Source organism: Equus asinus, chromosome 6 (genome assembly GCF_041296235.1).
Source record: "Equus asinus isolate D_3611 breed Donkey chromosome 6, EquAss-T2T_v2, whole genome shotgun sequence".
Classification (NCBI taxonomy): Eukaryota; Metazoa; Chordata; class Mammalia; order Perissodactyla; family Equidae; genus Equus; species Equus asinus.
The window spans coordinates 5085738-5102630 of record NC_091795.1 but is presented as its reverse complement, the minus strand read 5'-3'; the positions used below and the strand labels follow the sequence as shown (position 1 = coordinate 5102630).

Below are 16893 nucleotides of genomic sequence, written 5' to 3'. Positions count from 1 at the left end.
AGTGGAATGTAGTCTTTGATTAATATGCAGAAACTTCTAAATAAAACCCCTTTCCAGGGGCCAGCCTGGTGGCGCAGTGGTTAAGTGCACACGTTCCGCTTCAGCGGCCCGTGTTTGGCCGGTTCGGATCCCGGGTGCAGACATGGCACTGCTTGACAAGCTGTGCTGTGGCAGGCATCCCACATATAAAGTAGAGGAGGATGGGCACGGATGTTAGCTCAGGGCCAGTCTTCCTCAGCAAAGAGAGGAGGATTGGCAGCAGATGTTAGCTCAGGGCTAATCTTCCTCAAAAACAACCCACAAAAAACCCTTTCCTTGCCATCAGCCTGGTGTTCCAGTCTTCATTTGGCCCTCTTGTGTGGCCGGTAAAGAACCTGTGTTTGTGGCTGGTAGCAAAATGTGGAGCAGCAGAGATAAGGGGTGAGTCGTGCTCAGGCAGAGCTAGGCCTTGGACCCAAGCCTCAGAGTGCCAGCTCAATACTGTTGCCTTCTTTCTCTTCAAATTCCTTTCAGCTGCAAAATCTTATAGATCACCATAATTGTTGTTACTGCCTTTTTATTGTGCCCAGGCTCTATGGAAAATGGTTTGGTTTAGGCAAGGTCCTGACAGGAGATAGAAGGCACATTCAGCTGGAATTTTTTCTTTTGGAGGAGAGGTAGATTGTCCCTGAGCTAACATCTGTGCCGATCTTCCTCTATTTCATATGTGGGACACTGCCACAGCATGGCATGGCTTCATGAGCAGTGTGTAGGTCCATGCCTGGGAGCCAAACCTGCAAACCCTGGGCCGCCAAAGCAGAGTGCATGCACCAACTTAACCACTACGCCACTGGGCCAGCCCCTCAGCTGGAATTTTTTAAAGACTTTTGAAGGAAGGGATGATTTTACAAAGAATAGACAAGATTAGGGGAACCAGCAGAAGGCTGAGGCCCCCAGGGAACCTGCTACCACCTTCAAGCCTGAGGTTGTTGGTAGAGAGCTATGGGAAGGGGCTCCCAGCTGTCCTGTTGTCCCAGAAGGATGCAGCCACTGCAGAACCACAGCCACGCAGGAGGGAGAAACCCCACCTGTCTCCTCCAGTGCTTCTCAGCACCTGGGTGGAACCGAGGGCAAGATTAAAAAGGAAACCCAGGGGCTGGCCCCATGGCCGAGTGGTTAAGTTCACGTGCTCCACTTTGGCGTCCCAGTGTTTGCCGGTTCAGATCCTGGGCGTGGACACGGCACCGCTGATCAAGCCATGCTGAGGTGGCGTCCCACATGCCACAACTAGAAGTATCCACAACTGAAAATATACAACTATGGATTAGGGGGCTTTGGGGAGAAAAAGGAAAATAATAAAATCTTAAAAAAAGGAAACCCAGATGACTTGTCTCCCAGGTAGAGAATGAATCTAGGGGCAGATGGATGATATCTAGCACAGAAAATGAGCATAGGCTTAAAAAAGAGACTGCTAGATTCGGACTGTGACAGGCTGGTTGATTTTCCAAAGTCAATAGACATTCATTTTTTTCACATAGCACAGAGTTAATTCTGTTTAATTCTCTTAAAAATCTAGTTTGTGCAACAGCTGGTGCCATATGAATGCTACTGCCAAAGAGAAATACAGATCAACTGGTGATTTCACTTGCAATTTGTAGCTGTCATCTTCTCCAAGAAGCCTTTGGTGTGTCGCTGCCTCCGTGTGCTGTGTGTTGTCAGCTGCGGTGCCCACGATACTGGGATTAGTGTCCTGCGGGTCGTCTCCCGTGCTGCACGCCGAGCTTTCTCAGGGTGTGGGTTTTCTTGTATTCCTTTCTTTGTGCTGAACACTCAGCACAAAAATGTGAGCAAGTAGCAAGAGACAAGTTGAATAAGCTTATTTGAAAAATAATTAAACAAAACTCTCATAAATAAAATGTATAATAATTGAATTTAAAACAAAAAACCAAACTTAATGGATAGCCTTACACCAGATTAGATACCTCAGAAGAGGAAAAAAATCAACTGGAAGATACATTTGAGGACATTATCTAGAATGTATCGCAGAGAGACAGATTTTTTTTTTAATGCAAAAAAGAAGTTAAGACACATAAAGGATAGGATGAGATCAAACTTACATGCATTTGGGATTCCAGGAGGAGACAACAGGGAGAAGGAGGAAGAGGAAATATTCAAAGAAGTAATGGCTGGCAATTTTCCCTAACTGATGGAAAGCGCCAGTCATTGATCAGGAAGCCCAACAAATTGCAAACAGAATAAATGAACAGAAACTCACACCCAGATGTATCATACTTATGCTTGAAGAACACCAAATACAAAGAGAAGACATTAAAATAAGCCAGAAAGAAAAGAAAGACTATCTCCAAAAAAAATGGACAATTAGGCTGAGAGCCAATCTCATCACAGCAGCAATAAGAGCCAGAAGGTGGGGGCGAGGCGGGGAGGTGAGGGGGTCTGATGTCTTCAACACGCTGATGAAAATAACTGTCAGCTAGAACTGAAGGTGAAGATTTCAGGTCTTTCAAGACTGAAGGCAAAATAAAGATATTTCCAGACAAATGCAAATTGAGAGAATTTGCCTCCAACGTAGTTAGTTGCTCATTAAAGAACTATATTCAGAAAGAATGAAAGTAATCCCAGATGGAAGGTCTGAAATGTATGTGGTGATGTGTATATTCATGTGTCTCTGTGGCAAATCGAAGGAATATTGACTGCATAATACAATAATAATAATCACTTGTAATGTTAAAACTTAAGGTAGAACTAATGTGGAAGGATTTGAGATAAAAAACATGACTAATGTTCACTATGATACTAATTATTTGCATAGAATGTGAAGTCACAACCACAAATGAGTATCCATGAAGAAATAAGAAACTGGTAAACATTGACGGTCATATCTTTCTGAATAAATATTCCACTGCTGACATGTTTGTTTGTTTGGTCGTCTGCCAGCACCTCTACCACAGAGGCTACGGCAGGAGCCTAAGTGAGAGAATTAGCAGAGGGAGAGAAGCCTTTGCACGTTGTATCCTAACCCTTTGCTTATTCAGCGCTCCAGCATCCTCAACCAGCGGAGCAGGTGGCATTCACCACTCTGAGAGCCTTCACCCACAGCTCACGAGCGAGCCATGTGCCATGGCCTGGGAGGGAGCTACTGCCAAAGGGGGCGGTCCGACCCTGTCTGAGCTGAGGGAGAAGCCAAGACCACGGAGAGAGAGCGGGACCAGAGTAAAGATGGAGCATGGAGATGAAGGGAGAGTGTTCTCTTCTTCCAGAATAACCCACTCAACAGGTGTTCCCGAGCTCCGCTTGCAGGCACTTTGTGGGTGCTAAGTTGTCAGCATGAGCAAGACATATCTCTACTTCTCCAACTACTGCAAAATGATAAGTAAACACAGAATTGTGCTACATTATTAGTAATCTGATGATGCTTTAGAATTCACATGGGTTTTTTTCACAGAGAAGAACATATCAAGATACAGTTTTTCTATTAAAAATTATTATGTATCGACATCATATGCCTCCTGAAAAGAACACATTACTTCTATGAAATCTGTGCCAAAAGTGCATAACCTGAGTGGAATAATTAGGAAACATCAACAAACCCACAGGGAGGGACCTTCTATAGTATAGCGACATGTAGTCATCAAACAGGTAATATTGTAAAAGACAAAGAGAGACCCAGGAGCTGTTCCAGATTAAAGGAGACTCAAGAGATAGAACAACTGAATATGGCGCATGATTCAAACTTTTCCTTTGCTATAAAAGACATTATTAAGATAATTTGCAAAATCTGAATAAGGTCTGTAGATTATAATGGCATGGTATCAATGCTAATTTCCTGCTTTTATCTTTGTTCTGACAAATAGAAATGGCAAGTAATATGATATATTGGAGTATATGAGGAAGCCATTTGGTATCAGCCTAATTTGGCCTGACTTTGTTTTGCCAAAAGGGCCTGACATGGCCATTGAGCATGCGTTGTATCTGCTTAAGCATTTGCTATGTCCCAAAGGCAAGAACAAATGCCCTTAAGATGAACGTGCAACTTCCCCCCACATTGGCATTTCCTTAAGGATAAGCGTCTCTCCCTAGGCTAAGAACTGACTGCTGTGCTCACCTTTGACCTCCCAGCTCGAGACAACAGACCTGCCACCCTGCTGTGTTCACCAAGACAGCAGACCTACCTGCTGTGTCCACCAATCACTGTGCCGACAGAGCAGTCTTGCGGCTATTGTAAAAGGGACATTTCAAGCATATGTGAAATATCCTCTTTAGGGGTATATAACCACTCTGTACATTCCACTTCTTTGGTGCCTTTCCTTCCTTTGGGAAGGAAGGCCCCAGGCCATAGTCCTCAGATTTTATCTCAGAATAAAGTCACCCAAATTTTCTTTTATAGATTGGTTATGGATTATTTTCATTGGCAGTTCTGTGGTTATGTAAAAGAATGTCCTTGCTTCTGGGAAATATACAGTAACTATCTGGCTAAGGAGCATCATGTCTGCAACTTACTCTTAAATGGTTCGGGAAAAAAATCAAGAGGTAGAGAAAGTTAAAGCAAATGTGGCAAAATCTTAACATTTGGGGAATCAGGACAAAAGATATATGGAAATTCTTTGTACTCTTACTGCAAGTTACATTTTAAAAAATGTAAAAGCAGAAAACTATTATGCAAGAGTTAAGATAAAGGCTTTTCCGGTATTTGTTATTGGCAGCACTCACTCGAAGCAAACTAAGTTCATTTAAAGAAAGGGGTAAACACTAGGTTTGCTCTCAGAAAATAGTTTCCATATGAGATTTAACTTTTCCCTGAAACTCTTAGGTTCCACAAAAGCAAACTCAAGTTCCGAATTCCCTGCCAGGTGTGCATGTTATGTGTCTGGACTGCTGTGTTTTGTTGTTGTTTTTCCTGAATCTGGTTTGAGGGTGACCTCCAGAGTGGGGCTGTGCCTCCCCGCAGGGTGACAGCGATCTCACCGTGGCCTCTTTCCATTGATGTGTTGCAAAATCAACCAGGGCAGATTCGGCTTTCACGTATGTGTTAATAAAAGCAATCCCCGATTCACCATATAACGCAGAGGAGGTTTGTACAGTAATAAACTTTGTTTTAAATGGAGCCTCAGCAACAGGGTTCCCATTATTCAATTCTGTTTTAGATTCTTTTTTTTTTTTTTGGAGGAAGATTAGCCCTGAGCTAACATCTGCTGCCAATCCTCCTCTTTTTTACTGAGGAAGACTGGCCCTGAGCTAACATCCGTGCCCATCTTCCTCTACTTTATAGATGGGATGCCTGCCACAACATGGCTTGCCGAGCAGTGCCATGTCCGCACCCAGGATCTGAACCAGCCAACCCTGGGCTGCCGAAGCGGAACATGCGCACTTAACCGCTGTGCCACTGGGATGGCCCCCTTTTAGATTCTTTTATTGTTTTATTTTATTTATTTGTTGTTTGATTGAAATATATTTGACATATAATATTGTGTAAATTTAAGGTGTGGGTTAATTTGATACATGTGTATATTATAATGATTGCCATTGTAGTAAAAGTTAGCACCTCTATCTTGTTTCATAATTATCCTTTCTTTTTAGTGTTGCAATCATTAAGTTCTAGTCTCTTAACAAGATCAATGATTATAATACAAATGTTGTCTTTTAGATTTTTTTAATGGCCCTATCATGAGGGCTTGATCTCAGCTACTAGGACTGGTTCTCCTAAAAACCACTAAAACTGTTGGAAAAAACAGTTTCAAATGCCTAGGAAATTGCGTTGTTGAGATGATTCTCTTGTGAGACTGCCCGGTTCTTCTGCCAACCCCCGGAGACGACGTTTCTTGAAATAAATAGAGGTTGGAGACTCCTACCTCCAGTAGAGTTGTGGCCACACTCCAAAGCAAAGCCTGGACCCAGCAGGTGTTGCTCCTGGCCACATCCCTTTATGACATGGGAGCCATCTGAAAGAGGTGGCATCTGGATTTTCTATCCAATCTTCTTGGTTGCCTTATGCTTGGAATGCTTTTTGATGTCGTAGAGACGTGTCAGCGTTGTCCCATCCATGGCACCTCCTCATTTGCGGAGATTCATTCAGATTTTTTCCCTCTACCTTCTGAACTGAGAAATTAATAGTAGTTAGTGATGGATTTAAGTATTAGGCCAAATCGACGCTAAGAAACTAAAGCAGATTTTCTCCATCTTACTGGAAAGTGTGGTAAAGAGAATCCCTCCAGAATCTTCTGAAGTTTTTAATTAAGTAGTTATTTAAACCACGTCAGGAAATTGTTGTAATCTGGGGGCTCTGACTTACCTTTTACGAAAGGTTCTTATCAGGTCATCCATGTTTTCTACCAGTCCTAGAGCAAGAGTGAAAGAGAACCCAGGAACTTCCTGCTCAGAAATGGCTGTGAATTTTCTTTCCTTCTTCTGCCTTCTATTTTTTTTCTGAAAGAGTGCATTAAGCATAAAGGAGGATTCACACGGTTACTTAGAAATTATATGATTCCTTTTGTTTTCAGAGCTCGAATTTCTTTTAATATTTAATCTTTCCTCACAATGGTTCTGAACAGTAAAATGAATTACGAGGTCCCTTTTCTAACAGCAGGTAAACTCCAGCCAGGGTGGAGCTGATTACTCACTGAGGGCCCCAGCAACGCTCGTCACCACGGTCTGTCCCTACAGCCTTACCTGTGGCTGCTGGCTGCCCGGCTCCGTGAATCAAAGTCACACCCAGCCCTTAGAGACAGGAGGCTCAGATTCCTGGGCTCTGTTTCCATCCTGTCCCACTGCCGTTTCCTGAACAGTCATTCCAAAGCCTCAAGCCTGGAGACCGAAGCATCTGTTATTCCAAATCAAGCCCAGGTGTAGCTGCGAGGACTGAATCAGATGGCTGAGTGCCCACCCCCACCCACCCAGCTCCCGCTGCCAAAACAACTCTGACAATCTTCTGACAGTTAGAGTTGTTGCTTTTATTTGGGGCTTACGAAAGGCTAGAAATTGAGGATAAATCTTCCAGAATTATTTTAAAATTAAGAGGGGGAAGAAGGGAAATATTTTGGATGCCTAAGAAGTATAACTGCAAACAATGCCTTCCGAACATGGATCGGGCTGAGCACACATCCAAAAGGATTGAAAGCAGGAGGCTGAGCAGCTGTTTGTACAACAATGTTCAAAGTAGCGTTATCCACAGTAGTCAAAAGGTGGAAACAACCAAATAACATCAGGGCATGTATGGATAAACAAGATGTGGAATATTCATACAATGGAATATTATCCAGCCTAAAAAGAGTGAAATTCTGACACAAGCTACAACATGGATTAATCTTGAAGACATTCAGTGAAATGTAATAAGCCGGATACAAAAGGACAAATGCTGTCTGATTCCACTTAGATGAGGTCCCCGGAGGAATCAGATTTGTAGAGAAAGTAAGTACAAAGATGGTTGCCAGAGGATCGGGGTGGTGAATGGGGAGTTATTGTTTAATGGGGACAGAGTTTCAGTTTTGCAAGATGAAAAAGTTCTGTAGATGGATGATGGTGATGGTTGCACAACAATGGAATCATTGAGCTGTTCACTTAAAAATGGCTAAAATGGTAAATTTTATGTTATGTATATTTACTACATTAAAAAAAACACACACGGATTGGGAACAAAGGGACAATATCCTCGCCAGTCATGTAATTGGCAGAGACAGGCTTTCTGTTTCTCAAATAATCTTTATTTTCCTTTGGCTATTGGAAATGCATTTTACAAAGGACTTAGGATTAATAAAAGGAACTGAGTAATGGCCACTTGATGAGAGGTTCAAGGGTATCAGCCGGATGGTGTGTTTTGGCAACTGAGCATTTGGGGCAGGGACGAGTGTAATGCTGTAAGCAGAAAATAAAAGTCCCTTGTGTGTGCACAAAATGACACTTTCCTTAGAGTCTAGGGGGAAATCTGCTAACGTCATGGGACAAAATCTTCCCATGCAAAACTCAAAGTATTCAGAAGGCTGTCCAGCAGGTAATTTCTCTCTCTTCTGGGCAGATCGCCTCACTTCTAACTTTTCTTTTTCCTAACTTTCAGATATTATCATCTTTTTCTTTTCAAAGCTCTACCTCTAATTGAGTGATTACAGCCACTTAAGTAAACCATATTTGTTAGTCACTTACTAATGTGGACCATACTGCTAAGTCTCCTGTGTGAACCAACAAGCACAAGACAAGGTTTTTGGTCTCAGGCATTTTATAACCTGGTAAGAGGAAGGTCATGTACAATGCTCACAGAAAGGTAACTAACACCACCAGTGCTGAAGGTGAGATACACGTATTAACACGTTACTGATGTTCAGAGAAGAGAGAGAATCATGAAATGGGAAGCATTAAAGAGAAAGACTGAGGAATCACATCCTTAGAGTGAAGACAGAAGGACTGTCTCCAGCAACAGGATAATATAATGCATGTACTCAAAGTCTGGAACCTGCATCTCATATTGGGGGACAAAGAATAATCCACTTTGGCTAGAAACACAGGTGTGCACTGCTGAGAAGTAGTGTATAAGGTAGGAAATAGGAACTGTTGTCATGAGATTGCGGGTCCTAAGAATTAAAGGCATTATCTTACAGGAAATGCTTAGCTCTTGTTGTTATTGTTGTTAACTTTTCATTCTGAAAAATGTCAAAAATATGGAAAAGTGTATATGAACCCTAATGTACCCACAAACCAGGTTCCACAATTCTTAACATTTTGGTCAAATCTTCTTTCATCTATTTCCCTAACACTTTCCCCCAACTCATGTTATTTTGAAGCAAATCCCAGACATCAGAAAAAGTGGAGTTCATAAGCATTGTTGAAATGCTTAAAACTGTTGCTGGTAATTTTGTAATATAAATTTTGAAATCTAAATGCTGTTTTCTACAAATAGTAAAACTAAAGGACACTCATTGTGTTGCCAAGTCGCACATCATCAGGGTGTGTGTACAGCACGATATATGGATGTGTTTAAGTGGGAAATGCAGGGGGGGGCATCATTTCTGGGTAGGCTTCCTATCTGCTATGAAATGTTTAGATTTTAAAATTCTTAATAAAACTCAAAATTAAAAAAAAATTGTGTCTTTAAGAGGTAAGTGTGCAAGCATGCACACATACACACGCAAATTTATTTGTTGAAGAAACTGTATCATTTTCCCCATGAAGTTCTCAGTCTGGACTTTCCAACTGCATCCCCATGAGGTCATAACATGTTCTTCTGTCTCCTTGTTTCTGATGATCAGTATGCATATCTAGAGACTTGATCCCATTCAGATTCCATTTTGGCAAGAAGACTTCATGAGTGGCGTTGTGTACCTTTATCCAGAGACCCACAGTATCTGTTGTTTGCATGTGTGAGTGTGGTGTCAGTGGTGTAGAAGATTGGTCCAGATCCATTATTTCATTAGGGCTTGCAAAATGGTGGTCTAACTCCATCACTCCTTCTTCAGTTATTGTTTGGGCTACTTCTGTAAAGAGAAACTTCTCTTCATCTATTTGGTTGCCCTGAGGTACAGTTCCTATAGGAAAAGAAGGATAAATGCATGCGTTTTCCCTTTTATTTGCCAGTTTTTCGAACTACAAAATGGTTTCCTAGCATCTTCCAAAGGTGACCAGTGAGCTGGACTTTTAAAGATCATTATGAACTCTGAGCTTCAACATATTAAACGTGTTTCAGCCCCCTCTGATTATTTTTTGACACTCTAATAGCCAACTTGAGAGGATCTTTTTGGCCTTTGGTTGGCTCTCAAGTTGGCTAATAACTCATTTTGACACAACTCTGGGAGTCTTTGCTACTTTTTTGCTTCTAATATGACAATATGTTCTGAGTTCATTTTGTACATTTCCTTCCCCATACCTGGAATTGGATGTTTCTCTAAGGAAGCCTAGTTTTCTTAGTGAGGAATGCTATAGGGACATCCAAGGTGCTCATTGCCATTGGGGTTATCATTGTTTCTAGGTCTTTCAGAGGACAGTGCTACAAAATCCACTTTTTAAATAAAATATATTACTAGCTGTGAGACTTCAATCAATTTGATTTACTTCTCTGAGCCTCAGTTTTCTCATCAGCAAAGCAAAGATGAATGATACCTACTGTCTCATATGCTTCTTATGGGAATTTAACAAGGTAGCATACGCTGAGTTTAACTCAGATGTCCTTCTACATGGCTTGGGATCCAATTCATAAACTCTAGTTTGATCTTAGAGCAATTACGCATGTGCCCTTATATGCTATCGGAGGTTATGGCCTCAAAGTCTAGTGTAGTCCCTTCCGAAATACTGTCCTTTTGTCTTGATACACTCAGGATAGCCCTTGGAATAATGTGGGTCGTTAGGAGAGTCCCATTGACCTATCTTCTTTTGGGGTGCAGCCTTCAGTGGATGGATGGGTGCTGATGGCTAAGAAGACATTAAAGCTGAAAAGACCTATTCCAGAATCTGCCATTTCTTAAACCTAGAACCGTCAGCTCCCCACATCCCCAGCTTCTTGCTGACCAAAGTTCTCTCGAACAGTCTTTCTAAAATTCTCAGAATTCGAAAGATCATGTTTCACCATTCTCCTAAAACACTCAAGAGATGAGTGACCCACTCTTACTGAGACCAAGATTTTCCAGTCCTAGTCTATGTTGTGAAATAGCTGGCATTTTCTCATAAAAGTCAATGTAACATCTGGCAAGGCCCCTTTCTGGAGAGCACCCTGCTCTGGGAGTCCAGCACAGAACAAAGGGCTGGTAGGATGACGGTGTGGGTTGTACCTGGGAGGGAGGAGAGGATTCAAGTCAAGGTCAAGAGCCTATCTCAGGATGAATCAACTTAGTGTCAACCCTAGCATGAAACAGGTGGCCTGTGACTTTTAGATGCCTCATTTCCATGTCTCTATCCTTACCCCTTATCTTCAACCAGTCCCAACTAATTTGTTGCGCCAATTCTCCTACTTATTAAATAGACTCTGGGCTTGGATTACCAAATAGAATTCCTACAGAATCTTTAAAATTATAGCAGCATTTCATTAATTTTGACTTGAAGGGGTTCTGAATTGTAGACTATTTAAAAATAAATAAGATAGTTGAACACACAGATCAACCTTAGCTTCACTAAAATGGGAACTCTAGATACTACACCTCGTGGGGTGATGCAATGGGGTTTCCAGCATCACCTAGGTAGCATTCATGCCATAAAAACGGGACCTAAATCTAATCAAGCTTGTAGAACTAGCTACCACCTTACAGGAAATAGCAGGGGACAGTGAAACAATTTGAATGATGCCATAGGATGTCATCAATCAATCCAGAATATGGAAAACTCCAGAGGACAAATGACAAGGTCATTTTTGGCATAAAAAGAAATGCGAGGGATGGTTATAAAAAAGACTTAGGGGAAAAATTAACCAAGTGCAATATGTGGAATTTGTTTAGATCTCGACCCACCACAGCAATTAGAAAAATAGGTTTTTAATCTAATACATACAATAGGAGAGGACTATTGTTAATTTTGTTAGAAATGATAATGGCATGGTGGTTATGTTTCTTAAAAACTCCTTATCAGTTACAGATGCATACTGTAGTATTTACAGAAAAAAATGGCATGATATAAGAGATTTACTTTAAAATATTCCGAAACAAAACAAAATACCAGTGTTTGTGGGGAAAAAAAGATAAAAATAATAGGAGCAAAACGGGGATGTTTTTTGAAGCTGAGTGATGGGTATATGGAGGTTTACTATATTATTCTCTCTACTTGTTATATGTTTGAAACTTTCCATAATAAAAATAATTTTAAACTTAAAAAGAGTAAAAATAAATAAGTGTAAGAAAGGGAGGGAGGGAAGCTTTTGCAATACAGTCTAGGTGGGAGATGAAGGTGCTCTGTACTCTGGTTCTTTCAGTGAGATGGTGAGAATTGAATGAATTCGGGATATATTTTTGGGGAGTAGAGAACTGTTTTCTAGTGGTATTAGGAAAGGGGGAAACCAGTTATGATTCCTAAGTTTTTGGCTTTGAGCCACTGGGAGAATAGCCACAAACTTACCGAGAAGAAAACTGGGGAGGAGAAAACCGGCTGGCAGGCAGAACTCAGAAATTCTGTTTTGGCTGTACTGAGTCTGAGGTGGTGATCAGGAATGTCAACCCACCGTTGGACACACAGCTTTGGAGTTCAAGGGAAATGTTGGAGCTGGGGATAGACGTTTAGGAGTCACCAGCCAATGGATGGTATTTAAAACTACAGGAATGAATAAGGTCACTAGGGAGAATGTGGTTAAATAAAAGTAGTTTGTGGGGCAGGCCCCGTGACCGAGTGGTTAAGTTTGTCCACTCTGCTTTGGCGGCCCAGGGTTCGCCAGTTGGGATCCTGTATGCGGATCTGCACACCGCTCATCAAGCCATGCTGAGGTGCATCCCACATAGAAGAACTGAAATGACCTATAACTAGGACAACTAGGCTTTGGGGAGAAAAAAAAAAGAGGAAGGTTGGCAACAGATGTTCGCTCAGGGCCAATCTTCCTCGCCAAAAAAGTAAATAAATAAAAGAGAGAGAGAGAAAAGTAGTGTGTATTAGAGTTAGAATTTTCCAGACTCTAAGATGAGTGCTAAGAAATCATCTCCAAAATTTCCCTGAGGCAAAAAAAGAAATCAGGCTTTTACAGTAACCACATTCAAACCACACGAGCTGTGGACTGGCTCTGGCATCTCTTTATCCCCAGAGGCATCTAGAACACTGTTGCTGGGAAGCACAGCGATGTGGCCTGGATGCAGCTGCAGGCTGGAATTTAACCCCGTGGCCAGCACTCCACTTTCCAAAGAAGTGGAGCTGTCACCCAAACCTGGACCTTGTTTCCTGTCCTCTTCCCAGGCTGCCTGTCAATGTTTGATTTCCAGATCACAGGACCTCATCCATTGCCAGGCCCCAAGGCCATCACTTCAAACAGAGAAGAGGAAGTCAGCAGAAACTGCTCTAGTCAAAATGTCTGCTTTTAGGGACGTTTTCTAGTTGCTTGTTCCTGCTGGTCCCCACCCCCTGGGATAGCAATGCAGAGCTAACTCTGAGAGGCTTTTGTCTGCTTCCCCAGCTGGACTGTGTGGCCCCAGATGACAATGCCATGATTCACAGCCCAGTGGGCTCCTAAATGTCAGTGCGAGTGCCAGCAGCAAGGTTACTCTTCAACCATTGGCAAAATTCTTCCACAGCATTTTTTTTCTAATGCATACCTTTGTGGGCCCAGTGACATGATTCCTTGACTGCTGTCTTTGAGCCTTGATTGCCAGAGTGCAGGGTTAACGTCACAAGGCGAAGTGGTGGAGAGACAGAGTAGAGGAGGGAGGGAGGGGTGGGCCTCACACGGCACACCCCCGCATTTAGTCCGTTGTCTCAGCCCCTCTCCTAGAGCAGCGGGCAGCTGCACTTGGTGTAGTGGGCACAAGCTGCCTCTGGCCAAACCCTGAGAGTGATGCCTGAAATTCACCTTTCAGCCTGAGATTTTGTTCTCTGTATAAAGCCAATTACTGCTGCCATTAGTAAGTGAGACCATGCCTTGTTAAAATTAATGCGGGTCCTCCCAAGTTTATCTCTGAAAGGAGACTTTCTGGCCAAGGCTGGCATGCCAAGGCTCTGAGGGGCAGGGTGCGGAGAGCCCAGTGGTCCTCTGCCTGGAGGCTGGAGTCCCCGTCCATCACTTAACTGTGTGGACCAACCCTGAGCAGTGTAATCCCCTCCCCCACGTCAGAGCCCGAGTCAGTCAGAGGACCCTCATAGTGCCTCCCGTGCAGAGCTGTGGGAGGTTAGAGTTCGTGGAGAGAGGGAAGGCTAGTCGAGCTGTGTGTGCACACAGGAAGCCCAGTGTGAGTGCTGGAACCATGTGATTATGACTGTCAACCCCATGCTGCCTCCCAGAGGTGCGCCCTTCCCATTTTGCTCAGCTCTAAGTGGGGACAAAACTCTTATTTCCTCTCAGCACAGCCAAGAAAGGCTGTGACATTCACAAAACTTCACTAAGACATGAAGGAGAACCAAAGGGAACTAAAGTCAAGGGAACTCTGAAGCCTGACACCAGCTGAGCAGGGCACCCCGCCTGCCCGGGCCAGGGCCACTCCACAGGCTGCCCTCCTTGTCGGCCTCTGAGCTTCCCTCTCAAACCTTCGGCCCTCCTGAGGAAGACCCCACGGGCACTCTCCGAGGTTACTTTCTGTTATATTTCTGGTCTCCTCCCAGGGGACTGACCCTCACACTTCACTCAGGGACCAGGGAGAGGCACTCACTCCGGGCGTAAACTGTAAGGGGGGCAGCACCAGAAAACTCAGTCATCCAGATAAATAATATTTTGATTTAATATTTTAAAAAATCAAAAGGAACGCAAAAATTCCATGATGAATGAAATGTTAAAATTTTAAATGAAGACAGGATCTGACAGCACTATACTGAGCTATATTGGAGCCCAAGGCAAAAGGAATCGTGTGCTCCCCTATATTCATTTTTATGTATTTTTAACTGACTAGTGATTTTGATGAAATATTATTAAAGGCGTTGCTTCCCTCAAAGCCTGGAAAGTAAAATGATAATAAATTCAGTTTTTGGTGGAAGTAAAATAGTTAAATGTAAAATGATGCTGTGAGTTTTCATAAACCTATGTTTCAAATTTTCAGTATTTTCAAACAACTTTAATGTTCTGGGAAACAATCCTTAAGAAGCACATAAAACCCATAGCAGGCCAGCACCTTTTGCCCTCTGTCTCAGCTCCAGCATGGCTGCCAGCAGGGCTGGGCTTGCCTTCCAGGCTAGCGAGGCTCAGCCTGGCTATGACTCTCCATTTTCAAACCTTGTTCCTCTACTCCCAGCAGCAGTCCCTGCAGGTCACATCTGTCCCAGGTGACCCTCTTGAGCATGTCTGACTGAAGGCCTGACCCAGGCTGCACCCAGCAGAGGAGGTCTTACTTGAGGATTGGGAGTTGTGGACCAGTGAAGCCAGTCTGCGCAGGCCGCTGCACGGGGACTTGTCAGCCTGGAGGCCAGGCTGTGGCTGGTCATGCAAACAGTCTGCAAAGACAGAAAATAAGCAATGAAAGATGGAAATGGAGACAAATGGCCATGTGGCTCAGGAGCAGGACTTGGAAACAACTTTCTAGGTCCTGGGTATTTCCTCATGAGGCTGCCTTGGGTCTCATGATCTACATGCATGACCTTATAATCAAGTCCTTTTTCCTCCTTAAGCTGGTGTAAGTGTATTTCTATTACTTAGAATCAAAAACATCCTTGAGGCAAATTTGGTGAATCTGATAGGATAGTGGAGGCCTAATAACATGGCTGCAATTTGTATGGCTGTCATCAGCAATGACCATGGATTCATGAAGACAATGTATGAAAAAGGTCAGAGATGGAAGATAATATTAATGCACCAATTAGCAGGTTAAAGTAACACAGACCAGTACCAGGAGTAGCATTTCAAGCAACTGCAAAAAGCCCAATTGCCTAACCTTCAGGTTTTGTTTTAAATACCACTTTTTCCGGGAACACTTCACTGACCCCTAGACTAAGGTGAACACCCCTCCCCCCAGTTATGTACACAAATATTTGCAAGAATGTTTTTGTACCTATCTTCTCTGCTGGAATGTAAACCCCCGAGGGAAGCACCTTTATCTGTTTGCTCACTGTCTGTCCCCAGTACCTGGTACAGTGGGTGACAGGGCCAGGTGCTTAGTAAATTTGTTTTCGTGCTGTCGAGTGGATTCTGGCTCCTAGTGCCCCTGTGGACAGTCTTTTTGTGCCATCTTCTTACCTTCTGGCACTACATCAGACAAGACTTTATTGTCGTTCACAATGTTTTCATGGCCAGTCTTTTCAGATGTGAGCGGCCAGTTCCTTCTTCTTAGTCTGTCTAGTCTGTCTAGTCTGGAAGCTCCACTGAAACCTGTCCCCCATGGGTGACCCTGCTGGTATTTGAAATACCAATGGCACAGCTTTCAGCATCACAGCAACACACAGCTGCCACACTTTCACAACCTCCAGACCAGCGGTGTGGTTCCCTGACTGGGACACGAACCTGGGTCACTGAGGCGAAAGCACTGAATCTTAACCACTAGACCACCAGGTCTGGCTGCTTAAGAAATACTAGTTTACTAATATAAAGATACGAACCTTGGGTAACACAGTATGTCACTGTGATATTGAAACCAAGGATGAAGAGGTGAAAAAAATCTTCCCTACAGCAAAATTTTGAGATAAGCTTTGCTAACTGCAGCTGTGCATGCTCAGCATAACCAACTGTTGTTTAAAACCAACCAGGTCTTTCTGTCTCTCCTTAGTATATGAGCCAGCTGCCTTTCCTGTAATTCCTGGGAAGTCAAGGTCCAGATGTCAGGATTCAGACTCACAAGACCAAACACAGGCTGAAGATGAGAACTAACCAGAAAAGTCCAGACATTCAATGGAAAGATATTCAGTCTTCAAGGCCAAACCCAGGCTGGTGCCAATCAGCATGGCCACATGTTCATGTTCCCCCTACCCTAATTAAAACCCCGGCACGCGCTCCCATCCCCCACCTAGAACCCCAGCACGCCCCCCACCTAGAACCCCAGCACACGTTCTCCTCCCCTACATAACACCCCAGAAAAAAACCCTGCCCTTTCTCCCTTCAGGGAGGTAGATCTGAGTTCTAACTCCCATCTCCTCATCTGGCTGCCTTTCGATAATAATAAATGTCTTTCTTTGCCACAAACCTGGTGTTTCTAGTTATTGGCCCTACTGTGCAGGGGGTAAATGAACCTGTGTTTGCATGTAGCACTGTCATGACCCCCAAAGCAATCTTAGAAATTACAAATGCATGGTTACAAGAGTGTCCCATTCTTCACAAAGAAACACTTGTTTTCAGAATGAATAGTCACACCTCATGTTTAGGCGGTCCTTGTTCTGCACCAG

At 43.2% G+C, this 16893-nt stretch overlaps 1 long non-coding RNA gene across 3 annotated transcripts; it reads right to left on the bottom strand.

Moving 5' to 3' along the window:
• Positions 1–1483: 1483 nt before the first annotated feature.
• On the bottom strand, positions 1484–6875 carry LOC139045467 (uncharacterized). Of its 3 annotated transcripts, XR_011503800.1 has the most exons (4): positions 6664–6829; positions 6287–6420; positions 5847–6093; positions 1484–1801 (listed from the first exon to the last, which is right to left on the bottom strand). It is a non-coding gene; the product is annotated as an uncharacterized lncRNA (long non-coding RNA). The 3 variants fall into 3 exon arrangements; XR_011503799.1 differs by lacking the exon at positions 1484–1801 and having other exon boundaries at positions 5437–6088; positions 6664–6875; XR_011503798.1 differs by lacking the exon at positions 1484–1801 and having other exon boundaries at positions 5437–6093; positions 6664–6859.
• Positions 6876–16893: the final 10018 nt, after the last annotated feature.